The 18706-nt window shown below is 43.5% G+C and overlaps 1 protein-coding gene across 1 annotated transcript in view; it reads left to right on the forward strand.

Moving 5' to 3' along the window:
* Positions 1-2679: 2679 nt before the first annotated feature.
* THSD7B (thrombospondin type 1 domain containing 7B) overlaps positions 2680-18706 on the forward strand; it is a 239071-nt gene continuing 223044 nt past the window's right edge. The window contains exon 1 of the mRNA XM_033065271.2: positions 2680-2745. The gene's annotated coding sequence lies outside the window, so the exon portion shown is untranslated. The remainder of the gene's footprint in view (positions 2746-18706) is intronic.

The raw sequence follows: 18706 nt of genomic DNA on the forward strand, positions 1-18706 counted from the left end.
AGTCATCCATGAATATTTTGAGGAAAGAGAAAGTCCTAAGGAAGAGAACCAAAGCCAAAATGTGTGTGATGAGGGGAGCTGGCACTCAGCTGGCTGGAGGACTGCGAGGACTGTCTTGCCCTCTTGTGCTGCCTCTTCTTTTCATCAGTGCTACTCTTGGGGCTGCAGGGAGGAGCTCAGGCTCCCATATCCAGATGCTGGATTAGCTGCATTAATGCAAACTCTGCATTGGCAAATTAAGCTAAGAATTGCAGCACTGCAGTTCCCCATATGCTTCAATTCCAGATTAACTAAGAGGGGCAAAATGTGGCTATTCTTAGCAGACAACAACACAAGGGCTGTGAGGAGGCAAAGAGAGTGTAACTGCCTGTAGTCCAGAGTCACTCAGGAAAAAGGAAGTGTCCCTTGTGAAAAACTCCTGACATTTCAAGAGGTGTCTTTTTGCCTCTGTCAGGCAAAAATGAGACCTTTAAAAATTTTTCAGTGGAAAAAAGAGACCAGTGAAGCTGGGGCTAGTGCAGCCCTGGTGGGTGCCCTCTGCCACTCACTCTTGGGGTAGGGCTCTCTGACCAGGGAAAGAGCCAAGGAAAAATTCTTCTTAAAACCAATCCTCTTTGACCAAGTGTTTCCACTTTGACAAATATAAATTTTCTCACAAAACTTAGTTTGGAACACTCCTGACCAGCTGTGGGCGATTTCTGGTGAAGTCTCCTTCCCCAGCAAATGTCCAGGATTTTATAATTCATGAGAGCAATGAGAGAGGCTGAACCTGGAGCCAGGAAGTTTGTGGTTCAATCTCTGATCAGGATTTCACATCTATGATATGTATCATCACATCTCTCTGCCTTCATTTCTACTCTTCTGTCTCCCACCTTTGTAAGGTAGAACTCTCTGAAAGTAGGAACACTGATTTTTTTTAACAGCATTGAGCACAATGAAGTTCTGGTTTAATTTTGAGTTTGTAAATGATGTGAACAATCCTTGCACAAAGATTTAATATTTCTGTAAACAGAAAATAAACTGAGGATCATAGGTTATGCAGCCATTAAAATACTATATATGTTGTTAAATGGAAAATGTCCAAGCGAACCTGGACATTTTCAAAACCTGAATAGGTTATCCCTTGGGTTCTTTTACACACAATGGATGTTCTGTTCTTTAATAGAAATAAGAATTGTATGAAAAGCAGGAATAGATATTGTAGTAATTTCATTGTGCACACAGTCACCTCTTACTGTATAAGTTGGATATATGCATTAATTTTCCTGAAAAACTCTTAAACTTAATGACTGGGTCTCAAAAAAAAGGAAAGTTCTGCAGAATAATGCCTATTTGAATTTTTAAATAATGCAGATATGTGAACTGAGATAATTCACTTCATGTATTTAAAAAGTGATGGATTCAGTATCCTTCATACAATCAATAAATGTTCCCTCCTTAATTGAGGACTTCCACCAGTTTGGTGATCTCTTGCACTAATTACTTTCCTCAAAAATATGACTTAGATGAATTTGAAACTAAATGGGACTGGGGCAAAGATGGGATTGTGTGTTCAGCTGTGAGCCCCTCATTTCAGGAAGGGCATGGAGGAGCTGGAGCATTACCAGGGAAGGAAAGGAGCTGGGAAAGGCTCTGCAGCTCAGGTGTGATGGGAGCAGCTGAGGTGGGAAAGGCTCTGCAGCTCAGGTGTGATGGGAATGGCTGAGTTGGGAAAGGCTCTGCAGCACAGGTGTGATGGGAACAGCTGATGGAGCTGGGAAAGGCTCTGCAGCACAGGTGTGATGGGAGCAACTGAGGTGGGAAAGGCTCTGCAGCACAGGTGTGATGGAGCAGCTGAGCTGGGAAAGGCTCTGCGGCACAGGTGTGATGGGAATGGCTGAGTTGGGAAAGGCTCTGCAGCACAGGTGTGATGGGAGCAGCTGAGTTGGGAAGGGCTCAGCCTGGAGAAAAGGGGCTCAGTGGCGACCTCAGGCTCTACAACTCCCACCTGGAGCATCCAGGTGTGGGGTGGGCTCTGCTCAGGGTAACAAGATGAGAGAACATGGTTTTAACCCTCGCCAGGGATCCTTTAGGTTGGATATTTGGAGGAATTTCTTCACAGAAAAGGTGATTGGACATTGGGAAGGGCTGCCCGGAGAGTGGTGGAGTCACCATCCCTGGAGGTGTCTGAGGAAAGCCTGAATGTGGCACTCAGTGCCAAGGTCTGGTTAACAAGGTGGTGATCGATCACAGATTGGACTCGAGAGCTTTTCCAGCCCAATCGCTTCAGCAATTGTGCGATCAACTGGAGTTGTTATGGAAGCACCCTCAGCACTGCATGGCAGGCAGCATGAGGAGGTCAGTGAGAACGCAGTGTTGGGAATTCCGTGTGGGGCAAGCATACAACCAAAACCCAGCTCTGTCTAGTTTTGCAGCGCCTTTTGAACAGACCCTCGGTGTGCGCGCTCCAAGCCCCAACACCGTCCCGCCGCCCCTCAGCCCCGGGCCCGTCCCGCCGCCCCTCAGCGCCGGGCCTGTCCCGCCGCCGCCCGGCAGAGGGCGCCGCGCGCGCCGCTCCCGCCGGGGCCGGGCGGGGGCAGGGCCGCGCCTCCTCCATCTTCGCTCCGCCCGCGGCCCCTCCGCGCCGCGGGGCCGAGCGGGGACTGCGCGCCCGTCCCGCCCCGCTCGCCCGCGGCGCCGGCTCCGCAGACCTCCCGCCGCAGCGCGCCGCGCCGGGCTCCATGCCGCGCTCCGGGATGCGAGGAGGTGCGGCCGCCCCGCTGCCGGGGGAGAGGGTGGGTCCGGGGCTCGGCTCCGCGGGCGGGGGTGTGGGTGCGTGCATGCACGGACGGACCCGCCGGGTCGCGCCGCGCGGGAGAAGTTGCGGCGGTTTTGGGACCGCTCCGGCCGGGATCTCTCTCGTGTCGCTGCTGCTGCTCGCAGCTCTCTGCGCTGGTCCGGCTCCTGCCCCCGCGAGAGGAGCGGGGCAGGGAGCGGAGCATCCGTGAGACAGGTGAAGTTCGGAGGGGCCGGGCAGCGGCAGCCGCGGCGCCGCGGGCTCGGTGCGGGCACCGCCGCCAACTCCGCTCCGCCAGCAGCGCTGAAAGTAGCGCAGCTCCGCGGGCAGCGCGACCGCCGCTGGCTCTGGGCTCTTGACGCGCAGGTTCGCTTCTAAACCCCTACTTTTCACCTGCCCACCCACCGCCAGTCACAGCATCGCGATGTGCTTGGGGTGTCTTTTTCCCTCTGTCGATTCTTCAGTCGGTATTTTTAAAGAAAACGCTTGTACACTCCTTCATTAACCATTCATTACTTTGAACGTTCATTCTTAATTTGTGCTTGTCCTTGTATTTATTTTGTATGTTATTATCCATTCAAGGTCAAACCGTATAGAGTTTGGACTTTATTTATGTGAAGATATGATGAGGACTCTGTAATGCTGTTCCTTTCCTCCTCCTCTCCCTCCCACTCCTGTGCCTGCCTGAGCGTTTCTGTAAAAGGCTTTTAAAAGAATAGATGAGGGTCATAAAAAGTACTTGCTGACCACTGCCTCCAGTTCTTTTGTATAATTGAAATTTATTGGTTAATTCCTTTAATGAAAACAGAAAATCAGTTTGAGGAATTGATTGCCTGAGAGCGTAATTTTTGGAAGAAGTTGTGCAGGGGATGTCTGTTGTGTGTGCAGGTGAGTGGCATAACCTACCTGTTAGAAATGGGTACCACTGAGAGTACCTGTGGGAGGACGTGATGGCAGAGAGCTGCTGCTGTTTGTGCCTCGTGTCACACAGGTGCTTTCTGTGACTGCTCAACTTGCGCTGTGAAACCTTCAAACTTTCAGGAGATTGATAGAAAAAAAAGTAGTGAACTCCTTAGCTTCTGGAAAGATTCCAGTGGAATTTAGGTAATGCTGTGTCAGAGGTGAAGGAGATGGGGTTACAGTGAGATAACAGGGGTACATCCCACGGAAGGCAGGTATGGCTGTGTCAGGTGTGCGGAGCCGTGCGTGGGCTTCGCTGGTTCTTGGCTGCTCCGTGGGGCTGAGACCAGCTCAGAATGCACAGCGTTGTGTTTTTGCGGGGGCAGGCTCAGGGTGTTCAGTGCTGAATTTCCCTACGGATGGAAGCAGGGGATTCTGTGCCTGTCTGTACTTTCCATAGTGCCGAGCTGTTTTTAGAGCATTGTGGAAGTTGCTGCTTTTACCGCTGCGAACATCAGCAGGGAGAGCTTGACCCTGCTGTGGGTTGTGACGGCTTTGCTGCTTCGGTGGGACTGGATAAAGTTTTCATTGTTAATTGTTACAAAAATTATCGAGACACTGTTCTCAGCAGTCTTTTCTGCAACACAATGGAAGAGCAGGGGATTGTACACTCTGCTTTTTTATCTTGGCTCTGTGCGGGAAAGCTATGTCTATAGTCATTTTCCTACGTGAAAACAGAAGATTTTTTTTCACAGCATTGAAAAGCATTTTCTGAAGAATCAGAAGTAAACATCACTCATTAGTAAACTTTCTTTTCTGCTTTGCCTCAATGGTGTTTCAAAGATCCCATTTCACTCTGGTAATGGAAGACCGAAAGAGCTGTTAAGCTCCATCTGTATGCATTAGGGTAGGTGGTTGATTTGTACCCTGGGGCCATATTATCTGCTATTTCATTACTTCTGGATCAGTAATGATATTCAGGAAAACTGTATTTGTAGTGACTGCTTTCTAGGGATGTGTGCTCACTAGAAAGCCTCACCGATAAGATCGCACACCGCGTGTTTGCTGACGTGCTGCGCTGGTGGAGGCACTTGGGCTACTGCCTTCAGCTGCCTGTAGTGACACAGAACTTTTGGGGTTTGTGAGTGAGAAATGGGGATTCCCATGGGTCTCCTTACTCCTTAATATAATTTGTTTTTACCTAACCAGTGTTTGGTGTCTTACACGCCCCCAGATGAGCTCAGCTCTTGTGCCTGTTTAGACGCTTTCTCCTTTACTGTTTGGGCACAGCAGCAGCTGCCCCAGTGGCTGGGAGCAGAAGACAGCACATGAGGAGCCCGAGCTGAGGCAGGAGAAATGTGCCAGGTATGCTGTGCCAAGCTCAGTGCTGAATAATAGCACAAAAGGAGCCATGTAAGAGTCGTTTTGGGCACTGGGTAACCCAGGTGGTGGCTGTACTTTGGAAGCTTTTGATTCCCTGCTGGTAGGTGAGCAGGGGGGTTGTGGTGGAAGATGTGATGTGAATGGTTTCATCCAGGTGTCCAAGGCAACTAAGCTTGTCTGGCTTTGCAGGCTGTAAGCAAAGAGTGGGATAAGAAAATACCAAACAATCAATTACCCTGAGTTGACGGTGCTTCACTGGCACCACAAGTACCTGTGTCTGCTTTGCTTCCCTGCCCTGCACCGCTGCTGGCACCCCCGTACCTGAACTGGAGTGGATTATGAAAGCTGAGCAACAGGGATGCTGTTGCAGATTATAGAGGTGATGGGAATGCCCCCAGGCTGTTGTTCAGGGAGGTAAGTTCTTTATTCTCCATTAGAAGTGTATGCTGTGCTTTAATGGGCTGTGCTCAGTGCTGTGGATGGGCTGGATGGGGAAAGCAGAGACCTGTCTGCTTGAGCTGCCTGACACAGAGCCGGTTTTGGCAACTTCTCGAGGCATTTTGTAGGTGAGGGAAGCTGTCCTGATGGACTGCCTCAAAGTGTGCTCAGAAACTACGTGTCTGGGTTGTCAGTTTTCAGGAACTTTAGTGAATTTTGGGGGGCTTGTTCCAGTGTGGTGAGACGAAAGCATTGTTTTCACAAGACAGCTGCTCTGTGGTTTGTTAAGGTAATAGAAAATGAAAATTTCTCTGCTTCTGGCAGCAGTTCACAGCTCTGGTGCTACCGGGTGCAGCTGAGGATCGGGAGTCCTGCTGGGGCTGCCTAGGGGTGAGAGCTTGTGTGTTTTTGCTCTAAACCAGCGAAGCTGAGAAGCTGTGGATGGGCTGTCATGCCTTGTTATAACTGAGTTTTTTGATACGATGGATCAGACTTCATGGCCAAACTCTGTGCAGTTGTGGTGTGTTTCTCTGTGTGTTCTGAGTCCTTCCACACTATTGAACACACATCACTTCAATTCTTTACCTGAACTTTGAAAATACTGATTTTTTTTTTTTTTTAAACCGAGATTGCATTCCAGCTGTTCTGTTATTTGCCCCAGTATTATGTAATGTGAAGTAAGTGTGAAGGTGTGGTGTGAAATGGGGGTGTGATTGCCAGGTGAGACCAAGATGGAGCTGAGGGATGCTCCGTCTGGGAGCTGGGCATCCCAACTCACCCATTGCTGCTCTAGGGTGGTGAAATGGGTGCTGTGGGAGGGGGAAACACCCACCCAGCGGAAAAATGGATAAAGCACCAGAGGCAAAATAAGTACTGTTTATTTGGAAAAAAAAAAAAGGTGCATGAGTTTTTCCAGAGGATGAGAGCTGTGTGGGTCATCTGGAAGCAGAAACTCTGCAGGGAAGGCAGGTTTCTCTACTCACTCTCTGAGGCTGCAGAGGCCCAGCCTGAGTCACTGGTGACCTGTCCTACCTTACTTCTGTGTCTAAGCGCAAGTGCCCACTGTCTGCAGTCTGGTTTGGAACACAAGAGCAAATAAATACTGTGCTTTGGACTGGCAAGCTTATCAAGAACATGCTGGTAGTGCTCTTTCTGCTTTGAATGCTTCCTTATTGAGTCATCCTTTAAGCATTCTTTTGTACTTTTACTGTATTTAGTTAAAACACTTGAGTATTAAGGACATGCTGCATCGTTTTTGTTGGGAATGCTTTTAGTTGTGCTTCCTTTCTATTAGGATTTTTGCTTGTTAAGCTTTTGTTCTGATTGAAACAAAATCTTCTAATTTTTTTGGAAAAGCATCTTGGTTTTTCTTTTCAGTCTCATCTAGCTGATGCTCATATTTGTGTCTGAAAATAAGGTAACTACTTTAAAAAAAGGTTTGGATTTTTTTTCTACACCACCTGCACTCAGAAAAGGCAGCTCTTTTGAGAAAGTGTGTGGAATGGGTAAGGATGGAGGTTCAGGGGCCACCAAGAAAGCAAACAAAAAGCTGTGTTACTGATGTAGGGCCATAATGTGTGTGTGATGTGTGGTGTCCATGCATGTCCCAGCTAGGTGGGGAAAGAATCACACACAAGATAAGCTGCTGTCTGAGCCCTGTGGTGGCTCTGGTGTCCCTTGGTTGTGCAGACTCTCTGTTGATAAAGGCAGAATGTGCAAACTCATTTACAGTGCAATGAGGTATCTCATTGTGATCTGAAAGGGTAGAATGAAGCATGAGAGAGGGAAAAGGGTTTTACCAGTGAAATGAACATTTAAAGGTACTTAAAAACTGTGAGAAAGTGGAGAAATAGTCACTCTCCTGACTCGGTTGCTTAAACAAAATGTTTGTGCAGGAAAGGGATATTCTGGTAGTGAATAGTGGGTATTTTTGAAAGATTGGAGGTAGGACAACTTAATGTGGCAAACTTTTGATCCCAGCCTTGTTAGGAGCCGGGGGGGGGATTCCTTATGTGTCTTGTGGTTGCCAGGAATGGACAGAAAGACGCTGTGTGCCATTTGGCTCTGTCAGACTGGCATAGCCTTCCAAAAGAAAGATAAATGAAACAATCTCTTCACTTGTTAGGTATAATTGTGGCTGTTTCTGATCCATCTCCCACAATAACTAGTAATTCACATTGGCATTGTTTCAGCACATGGTGACAGCAGTGTGGAATTCTTTCTGCTGAGTGTTCAGCAGGGATTTGTGGAGAGTGTAAGTTGCCACAGCACACAGTGGGATATATAAGTGTGTGTGTATATATATATATATATAAAAATGTAATTTTTATACATGTATAACAGAACAGTGGTACTGAGTCTTTAGATAGGTGTTTTTATCTTCACTTAAGTACCTATTTTGACTGAATTGCTGGGTTTTCATTGCAAAATTGATGTCAGCAGATAGCAGAGAACAGAGCACAGAGCCTGAGGGTGCTGCAGTGTGGGGGAAATGACTTCTGGGCATTAACATATGCCTTCTGTGACACTTCAGACAGCTGTAGGCTGCAAATATTTATGATTCTGTAATTGATTTCATGTATCTGTAGTAAACACGATATACACCTTTGGTAAAGGAGGAAGCAGCAGTTCTCTGCGATTGCCGTTTTCTCCAGCAATGGTGCAGTTTATGGAGCATCAATTTTTAGTGTGTGGTGTTTATTCAGGAAAGAAAACTTAGGTGGTGGGAGGCTTGACAGTCACAGCAAACTTTATTTTACAAAGTCATCCAAACAGAAACACACAAATAGGATTTCTTCTGGTGTTTTTTATTTTTTTTAATCTCTGTATGTCTTATTTTGCTATTTAAAAAATTATCTGTGTTTTCTCTTGTGAGATGTGGAGCAGTCAGAAAAATCAGCTGTCCTGTGTAGGAATATATATTGAATTAAATTACTGTTAATAAAGCAGAGAATACACCCACAGCACCAACTGTAATGGATGGAAGAGCCACCTGAGAATGTGGCACAATAACGGTGGGCACAATCCTGCTGTTAATGAATGGGATTAAAACTCCTGTTTATGAGCGGGGGAGGCTCTCCATGGGATGGAGTCTGTTTTGTGGCTGGCTTTTTGTCTCTAGTGCCTTGAAACAGAGCTCTCTTCCTGAGCCTTTCTGAAGCTCAGCACAAATGATTTGTATTCTCCCAGAGAGTAATTCGTCAGGAGATGAACAGCAATATGCTCAGTGTTTGCTGCAATAGCAAAGACAAGTCCAGTTAAAGACTTATTTCTTGGTGTAGAGTAATTTTTAAACTTTCCATCATAAAAAAAGTCATAAATACCTCTGCATGGTCTAGATTTTTTTCCATCTCAAGTACTTTGGTGGCAAATTCAGGTGTGCAGGAAACGAAGCAGCCCAGCTGGGGAGGACACAAGGTTGGTCCCTGGAGAGCACATTGCTCGTGAAAGGTCACTGTCTCAGAAGTCAGATGATGTGGGAACTTGGAAAATTTGTCTAGACATTGCAATGTATTTTTAAGTGAAACTTTGATGCAAAATGGAAATTGAAACAAAATAAACAAAAGGTTAAATTTCCCTGAAACGAAGCCATATTTTTTCTGTAATGAAACTTGGCTGACTGAATGAAAGCTTTAGTGTTGATTTCTAGCAGAGGCAAAAACAAAATATAAGCGTTCAGTTCTAATTCAGTTCTTTTTTCTTTTGGGAAGGGAGGTATGGGCTGCGTGGGACTTTTTTTTTTCATTTGTATTATTATTTTTTTTTAATAAGAGAGAAGCCAAATCATGTTCAGCTCTCTGAGCACTGAGGATTTCTGCCTTCGTGTTGCTTCTTTGGAGCAGAGCTGGGAATGATTCTTCTTCAGTATCTGGTGTAAATTAGATTTTTTTAAAATTAGCTGGGGCTCTGAGCCGCCTGATCAAGTGGAAGGTGTCCCTGCCCACATCAGGGGGTTGGAGGGAGATCATCTTAAGGTCCCTTCCCATCCAAACCATTCCATGTTTCTGTGATTCTATTGAAATCTGGTATTGGGACCAGGGTAAAGGGATGTGTGAGTGACAACCAAGAGAAGGCGACAACTTGGAATGGAGCTGTGATGTGATGGGAAGGGGCTTTGGTGAGTGCCAGTGGAAACTGGAGAGGCAGGCAAGTGAGCTGGTGTTCAAAATGGATTTGGACTGTAAATGTGTTCAGAAAGCAAATGGCTTGAAGCCTCTGATTGGCAGGGAAGGAGGAAAAGACATGAAAAGGAGACATGATGCAACTTCGATTTTAGTTAACTGCATCAAAAAAAGGATGTTTTGTGCCACTTTGAATGTGAAGGAAATAGGAGCCAGAAGGAGAGATAGACTTTAATGAGCAACAGGATGGAGACAGACATGATGCAGGCTTGTCAGGGTTTGTTTTTTTTCCTTAAAATCTGTAAAACCCTACTCCCATCCTTCTATATATTTAGGAGCTTCAATGGTAATATATCATGTCAAATTCATTTGTTATATCTGCTTATATCATGTCTAATTTTGGCAGGAATTATAACACTAATTACATTTACTGTCAAGTTGATTGCCCCTTCCCTGTGCTGCTCTAGCTGAGCCTGTCTTGCTCTCTGTTTAAATAGGTATAACTTTTTTTCTCTGGCTATTTGGAAGAGTCTTGTCTGTGGAATACCCTTTCTCTGGGTCTAGAGAAATATCAGCTTGTCAGTCTTCCAGATGAGCTGTAACGACTTTCTTATCAGGGAAGGTGTAAAGCAGAAAGATATTGATGGACTAGAATTATCAGATTTTTATTTTTTATATTTTTTTAAATTTGAGAGAGGGATTTGGATGGACAGGATATATATATATATATTTTTTTTGGGATATATGTATGTGGTGTTTACCACCTTGTAAAAGACCACCTATGTTAATTACTTTTTGAATAGAAAATGCAAGATGCTTTGTGGGGCAGTTCTGAACATGACATGCTCTCTTGGTTTTTCAGGGCATCAAAATACAGATTAGATGAAGACAGTAAATAGTAGATACATTATTTTGATTCTAGGATGCTCTTTATGAATTTTTCTGAAAGGAGTAACATGGCAGCTGAGTAAGAAGCTGTGGGGAAAAAAGTATGAGGCTGGAAGGCTGAGTGGGGAGTGGTGTTAGCAGGAATAAAGAAAATGGAACTTGGCAGTGTGGCCTCACTGAAAATAATCCTGGTGGTAGGCATCCTCCTGCAGAGGGTGGTGAGGGGGAATGCAGTATGGGATGCAAAACTTCTATGAAAGCATTTTCAAAGTGTTCTGCCAAAATACCTCTGGAAGGCAGAACCTAAACTGCAGTGGTTTGGAAGGGCAGAGTTTGGGAAGTGTCTGATCCTACCAAGGAGCATGTTTGGAAGTGAAAAACTTGGAAATTACTGTTCCAAAATGGACTCCAATTTGAGGTTAGGATTAATGCCTGCCTGCCTTCAGGAAGATACAAATAGTTACCATTTTTTGCTAAACTTGAGAAGACGAATCCGAAGAACACTACTGGGACTGAGAGTTAAAGGTCAGAAACTCTGAATAGCAGCATTAATTGCTCCCTTTAAAGGATATAAAGGATCAGAGTCTTTCAGGGCTTGCCTAAGGAGGAGAGCAATATTAATGTCAGTAAAGGATGATGCTGCAAGACTCAAAAAGGGAGGCAGGTTTTTTTGCTTGTTACTTCAAAATAAGATGAACACACAATTGACTTGGATGTGACCTCTGAAGTATTGCAGTGTTGCTTCAGTTGTGTGTTGTGTTTAATACTTTTTATTCCATTGAGCAGGATCAAAGTGCAAGAAATATTACAGGCAGGATGAGATGTTGCAGTGCACCCAGGATTGCCTTGGCCCATCCAATGCAGAGAACTCCTTTGCTTATATTTTCAAACTTTTAACTCTTTACCAAGATTATCACAGCCTTTCAGCAAATGATGCCACATTTGATTTCCCACCTTTGTAGTCTTCAGGTTTGAACTGTTGTCTTGGCAAGTTGTGCTCCATTCTCTTAGGTGGTGTTTTAGTGCTACTGACTAATTAAAAAAGATGGGGTGCCTTAGAATAAATGAATTATCTTATGCACACTCCTGCTGTTGCTGACCTCTTACCATTAGTTCAGGCTATGCCAGAAAAGTGTAAATATTGAGGGAATCAGTGATATATGATAGAACCTGCTGTTGAAATGGATGATGCCTTTTTAACATGGTGATAATTTTTAAGGAGCCTGGGTTTCTACAACTGCCTGTAAGATTCTGTATAATGATAATGAAACTATTTCTGCTTTTCTTCTCTCACTCATAAATTCAGAAGATTACTGACATGCTTTTTCATGCGAGGAAAGGTTTTGGAAATCAACTTCTCAGTGTTGAAGAAACAAATAAAAAGCTTTGTTGTATCTACAGTTAGATTTGCAAAGGAGTCCTTGTTGTAAAAGCACTTGATGCTAAAAATGTTGTTGGGTTTTCCTTACTCCTTTTCTTTGCATCCCCTACTGCATCCTTTAGGAAAAAAACCCTTTTGTCTCTAGGGAATGAGGGAAGTTGAGGGGAAATTATCTTAATTTGCAAACAAGAATGCTTTTTAAATATTTACATGTAACTTCATAGCCACGGGTGGCAGATTTCTTTTTGTTCTCTTGATTTCATATATGCTTCTCGATGATCTGTTGAAAAGGATTTAGATTTGGCTTTTTCAGTTAAAATAAGAAAAAGTACTTGCCTGCTGACTATTTTTTGTTTAACTTCTAGGAGCTTTCCTTCACTGGGATAGATTTTAGATTTTGTAAGCAAATCCTGTTGGACTATGTAATGATGTGTTTGGATTAAGTTTCCTCCCTATCGCACATTCTACAGGAAAATGTATTTTCTGTTAGTCTGGTAGATGGTTGTATAGGATAGATTTTGATTGCTTCTGAAACAGCAGAAGTCTCCTAGGCAATTCGATTAAATTCCAGGTAGTTCAAGGGAGTGGAGGGAAAGGAGTTCACCTCCTCCCCTTACCCTGCCAGACTGGCTCCCCTGGGGCTGGGCTCCGGTGAAATGTGTGTGAAGCTGATGGGTGTAGCTGAGAAATTTTAGATGCTGAACATCTGGGATGGAGTGTGGTAAGTAAAACCATGTATGAGGTTGCACAGAAACGTTGGTTAAAGAGGTGTATCCAATACTTCCAGCTCTTTCAATACATTCTTAGGGTACCTAAGTGTTCTTGGTTTTTGCATTTTTCTCTCTGTAGTTTCATGAGTTCTCTAACGATGGTGTGAGCTTGCCTGTTGGATCAAATAACAATGAAGAAGGGAAACACTTAAGTTTAAAATCAACTTTAAATGCTCGAAGTATTTAATTATAGTAAGTAAATTAAGAAAAGTTCAGTTGATATTGGGCAGAGCCAAGATTTATGTGCTTAGGATGGACAGTGAAGACTTTGTCAGGCAGGCGGTCCAGATCTGGTGTTCTCCCTGTAGACTGAATTTTTGTACTAACAATGCCTGCAATTATGCAATGTTGAAAGTAGTTGCATTTTCTGTGGATTCAGATCCCTGAAAACAAATGGTTGCAGGTTGAAATATTGGCAGCTTGGCAGGGTATTTAAGCTTGCACTGTAGTTTACTATTATATTTGTTTACTATCTGGGGATGCTGCTTGCAGAGCTGAAAACCCTCTGAGCTGATCATTATCAAGCTTTTAAAAGGAGTAGCAAAGGAGGAGGGTCAAATTCTGTCTGACATTTGAATAAAGGTTTTTTTTTTAAAGTGAACCTATCTAAAACTTCAAAAAATAATACAGTAACTAATGTCTGACCTTTTAATTAAAAGTTCACTAGTTTTTTTTAGGAGTTAGTTTTGTCAGGATACTTTTGCAGTGTAATGCTCTTGGTGGCAGAGCTTTTTGTATTCTCCTCGACGGATAAATGATTAATGATCTCAACACTGCCTTCTGGATCACCTTGTAAGAGGTCTCCTTCATCAATCTGGCAAGGGGATTGTATGGCAGTTTGCACCCTAATTACAGTCCCCAGCTGGGGATGTGCTGCTTAACAGATTACTTGTAGCAGAAGTGGAGTCAGTGCAGATATGGATGGCCATGGACTTGTTTGATGCCAGGTTCTAAAATTAGATTTCCTTCTAGAAAAAAACATCCACTTCATATAAGCAGTGCAGCAGATAAAAGTGTTTAGCTGGAATTAACTCTGTAACTTAAAGGTTTAATAATAACAGCGCTTCTGTGTTTCCCTGTTTTCATCGTTTCCCTTCCCTACTCTTGTGGTCTTATAGACCAGGGCGGTATTGCAAGCCAGAAATTTTATTACCAGTGGAAACATTAAGGTATTCCACAGGGCAAAACAAAAGTGATTCAAAAGGTGCTTTTACAGATAATAAGTTTTAGCATTGAGCAGTTTACCCAGAAGGCAACAGATTATTTCTAGTGGTCTGTCGTTATTGTTGGCCTTTTTTTCTGGCTCATTTGTGGTGTAATGCTGCTGCTCAATTAAGATGTATTTCGGTGAAAACCATGAATGACAATGTCCACCAAGCATATTGCTAAGCATATACATCCGTGCCTATTGCTCAGGCTGACAACTCTGGGTGTGTTGCTGAGAAACAGCTCATTTAAGGACTAAGGCACGGAGGATCCAGCCAAACACTAAAGCAAAGCGCCCATTCGGTACTTGACAACGGGAAGATTTTAGGCTTGGGAAGGATGTAATTTATAAGTGATTGTCCTGGTATGTATCAGTGTTTTAGTAGTCGATATTGCCAAAACAGATGACATTATGAATATCATTACAATTGGGGAAAAAAAATAAATCTAAGTTTTATTTTAATGATAAGAATTTGTTTTCGTGGTCTCAGGATCAACTGGGCACTGGTGACTTCCTGCTGAGTGACATGTATTGGAAGGATAAAGGCAGTGGAAAGAGGTATGAGTAGACTGAAGCTGGAGGTAGAATTTCTACTATTTGTGTTTATATCCTGAAGAAAACTGGAATTGAAGAGATTAGTATTTGTGTTTAGGACAGTAGAAACCTTCTGCGCTGCAGTGGCTGCTGTGAACATGTGAGTGTGTATGTTTGACTTCATCAGACTTGAAAGAGGAAAAAAAAGTCTTTACTGCTCAGTGAAAAATTAATTGACTGTAATTGACCTGTGTTTTAATGCTGTGGAATGACAGCTAGTCTGGACAGCTCCCTGTCTGGGAGCTCAACTCTTGGAGTATGGGAAGGAGCTGATAAGTGTGTGTGAAGCAGTTTATCATTGTCTTATCCTAGGTTTGGAAGAAAATCTCTGAAGTTTTTAGTCCTAGAGATGGTCAGATAGTGATTGGTTGTGGTGTATTTATTCTTTGTGGTGTATTTACTCTTTCTAGGTTTCCCTCCCCATGAGAAGTGGAGGAATTGACTGCAGTTGCTATATTGTCTGGAAATCACATGCACTTTGAAAACACTTCCAAGAGATATTTTGGAGGGCTCTGCTTTCTTTGACCCAGGTTTTCTCTAAGCTGAGACTCAGGACTTGCCCTGTTCTGCTTCCCTCTTGCTCCTTTGGCTCCCCCAAAGGGAGCAGTTCTTCAGTGCTTCATCCTCTCAGCTAAAAACTAAAGGCTGGCTCTTCAGCTTCTTTTATTGTCTTGTTAAAGAGCATATGCAGTGTTTCCTCCCTATCAGTCTTTTGGATGGGGGAGCAGCACGGTTTGGTGTTTTTGTGAGCTTCATCACTCTTCTGTTTGCAGAAGCAATTGGAAGCAAATGATCCAGGTCGTTGTTATTACTCATATTTTGTTTTTTTCCAGTTCTGCAGCTTCAGCTCCTTATTTGAGCTGCGTTGGCACGTCATGAAGCACCACATTTTGGTCTGTAGTTGTGCATATTAATAGTCAAGTGCTGCACAGCCTCTCCCTGATCTTGGTTTTCCATGGTGGCTCTCCTGGGTTTTGTTCCAGGACAAATACATTGTAGGTACTCAAGAGGAAAACATTTTCTCCTAAATTATTTTAGCAAATGGAAACCCTTTTTTACTCTGGCTGAAGACTTTGTCTTGGCTGTAAGCCTGAAAGATTTAAACATTTGCAGTTCCTTTTATTGTTCAAGTCTGTGCAGCATATTTTAAGTGAGTGAGCAGTCTGTCAAGTTACTGGAAATCATTACTTTGCCAGAGTTATCGAATGGATGTGAAAACAGGTGTTTGTCAGATTTTTACCTTCTGGACTGAATATTTTTGATGTTTGGGAACTTTTATCTGCAGTCAGCCATTGTGCTTTGTAGAGGAGAAGGCTTAATTCAGATTATCTGAGCAATCAGGGAGCAGAGATGCGGTTCTGTGATTCATAATTGAAATTTAGCCTTTAGATTAACTTCATTAGTATGCTGTTGAACAAGGACAGGGTGTTAATAAATGAAAAAATCCTTCTGTGTTTAAGCACCAAGAGCCACAATAGGTCTTTGCAGTTCATGATGAATTTTTTATTTTTGCTGTGACAGCATTATTTTTGATTTGACCATACTCTTTTTGTCATTTTGTCTTTATTCCTCAAAATTGTACAGAGAGAAATAGAGAAAAGTTTTATCTGATGTAAGATTAAACCCAAAATTCTTCTAGTAAAGACACGTTTGTAAGCCCCTCTGAGATCAAGAAAAGGAACATTAAAAAGTAGACTTCAGTTTCCTTTCTAACTGATGATTTAGGGTGATGAGTGAAACCTGATTTATGTTCTTCAAAGACATGAAACTTTCTGAGGAAGTGGAGACAACAGAATCTCCAGTCATTATCTTATAAATGTTTATAAAATGGTTATCCTACTGAGATGACAAATACTCATTTCTGATTGCTTTGTAAATTCTTGATCTTGAATTTAATTTAAGGACTTTTCCAGCCTGAGTGGTTCTGTGCAGATCTCACAGTAGTCCATCAGCATAGAAGGAAGTATTCAGACTTTTCCAAGTAGAACTTTCTTGCATGAAATGAAGGTTAATGTAGTTGAGTTTTGAATGACTATGCTGCAGTGGAGGAAGTTATAATTGGTTTATTTGTAAGACTTTTTTGCATTTTTATGCAATGTTTTTATGAAAGATTTGGATAGATTCTCATTCATTAGTCGTAGAGCAGTACTAAGAAAGCAGGTTCACAAAAAAAAAAAATAAAAAAAAAATCACAGTTACCAGAACAGAAAAGAAGATATTAGGGATTTTTCCATCTTCACAGTTGCTCTTGATCTCCCTAAAACCTGTAGCAGAATATTTTGAGTTGTCTGTACATTCGCTTTTCAGCGGAGAGTCGTGTACTTGATGTAATCCTCTGTGCTTTGAGGTGCCGAGGCATCTGCTTCAGCAGGGAAGGATTATGGATGTAACTTTTTTCCTGCATTCAGCCTTGAGGGAAACACAGATTGCTGAACAACAGAGCAGATTGGTGTCTAGTGCTTGAAAGGCTGGGAGCCGAGTTTGAACTCCTGCACGGTGTCTGTGTGGGCCTGCAGGGGTTTGGGAAGCTTTGGGAATTGCTGCAGCTGAGAGTCTGGGGTAAGGGCAGCTTGGAAAAGAGAAGAGAAGAACAGAAAGTCTGTGTTATAATGAGTGGTGTGTAGAGTCCCTCAGTATTTGGGAAAAGCACAGATTCTGATCTGACATACATGATTGGGCTATGTTGAACTTTTCCATAGGGTTTGATGTGGGGGGAACACGTGCTTAAAAAACACTAGAAAATTGTGACTGAGAAAGCTTGTGTGAGACAGCTTAAGATATAAGGAGTCTAATGAATGACTTCCATTGTTTATCCCTGTGGAAGATGAGTCCTAACCAGGAGACACAGGTAACATCCCAAAATGTCTTAATTCTCACAAAAAACTGTTGTTAGGAAACCTTGACTTTAGATACACTTGCTGGACTGCTATGGGGGAAAATAGCACTACCAGTGGTTTCTAGCTTTCTGGAACCACATGTAGGAGAAGTGAAATACTTTCCCTCCAAAAGGATCCAAGCCCAAAAACATAAATAAAAAATAATCTTAAATGTGCTTCCTTTTCTTTTTTTTTTATTTTGAATATTTGCTATGCCTTTGAGCAGTGTCCAGAGTATAACATACTGTGTTCACTTTTAAGTAAGGAAGCCTAATCTGTAAGAGCTTCCATTTTTCTAAGAGAAAATGATGCAGAGGGAAAGAAGAGAGAGAGAAAAGGGAGTAAAATTAGAGAACTATGGACTTCAGAAAACATTTAGCTATAGTCCAATAGTACAAAGTTTGAATGATGAACTACCTGCTTGAAGACCAAAAGATAAACTCAATCTCCCCATAATCATTAACATTACACTTGATAGATGCTGTGAGAGCAAGCAGTTTGTGAATATACTCAAATAAGGGATGATGATGGCTTTGATTCACTTAATGAAGTGGGGTTTCCAGTAGGGAAAATAGTGTGAGAGAAATACATAAAATTGACAGATTTCATGGAATGACTGGATTGGAATAGACCTCCAAGATTGTTGAGTCCAGGCCATGCCCTAACACCTCAACTAGACCATGGCACCAAGTGCCACATCCAGTCTTTTTAAACACAGCCAGGGATGGTGACTCCACCACCTCCCTGGGCAGACCATTCCAGTACTTTATCACTCTTTCCATGAAAAACCTTTTCCTAATATCCAACCTGTATCTCCCCTGGATCAGCTTTAGCCTGTGTCCTCTGGTTCTGTCAGTGCTGCCTGGAGAAAGAGCCCAGCCCCAGCTGAGCACAGCCACCTTTCAGGGAGTTGTAGGGAGTGAGGAGGTCACCCCTGAGTTCCTTTTCTCCAGGCTGAACATCCCCAGCTCCCTCAGCCGTTCCTCACAGGGTTTGTGTTCCCTCCCCAACCTCATTGCCTCCTCCTGGATGCCCTCAAGCCTCTCCATGTCCTTCCTAAACTGGGGGGCCAGAACTGGACACAGCACTCAAAGTGTGGCCTCACCAGTGCTGAGTACAGGGAAGAATGAGCTCCCTGCTCCTGCTGGCCACACCATTGCTGACACAGGCCAGGGGCCATTGGCCCTCTTGGCCACCAGGGCACACTGCTGGCTCATGTCCAGTCAGCTGTTGACCAGCACCCCCTGATCCCCAGCTGGATGCAGCACCATTCACCAGCACTCTCTGGGCCCGCCCATCCAGCCACTTCTTAACCCAGCACAGAGGGCTCTTGTCCAAGCCGTGGGATGCAGCTTTTCCAGGGAATGCTGTG

This window comes from Catharus ustulatus, chromosome 7 (genome assembly GCF_009819885.2).
Source record: "Catharus ustulatus isolate bCatUst1 chromosome 7, bCatUst1.pri.v2, whole genome shotgun sequence".
Taxonomy (NCBI): domain Eukaryota; kingdom Metazoa; phylum Chordata; class Aves; order Passeriformes; family Turdidae; genus Catharus; species Catharus ustulatus.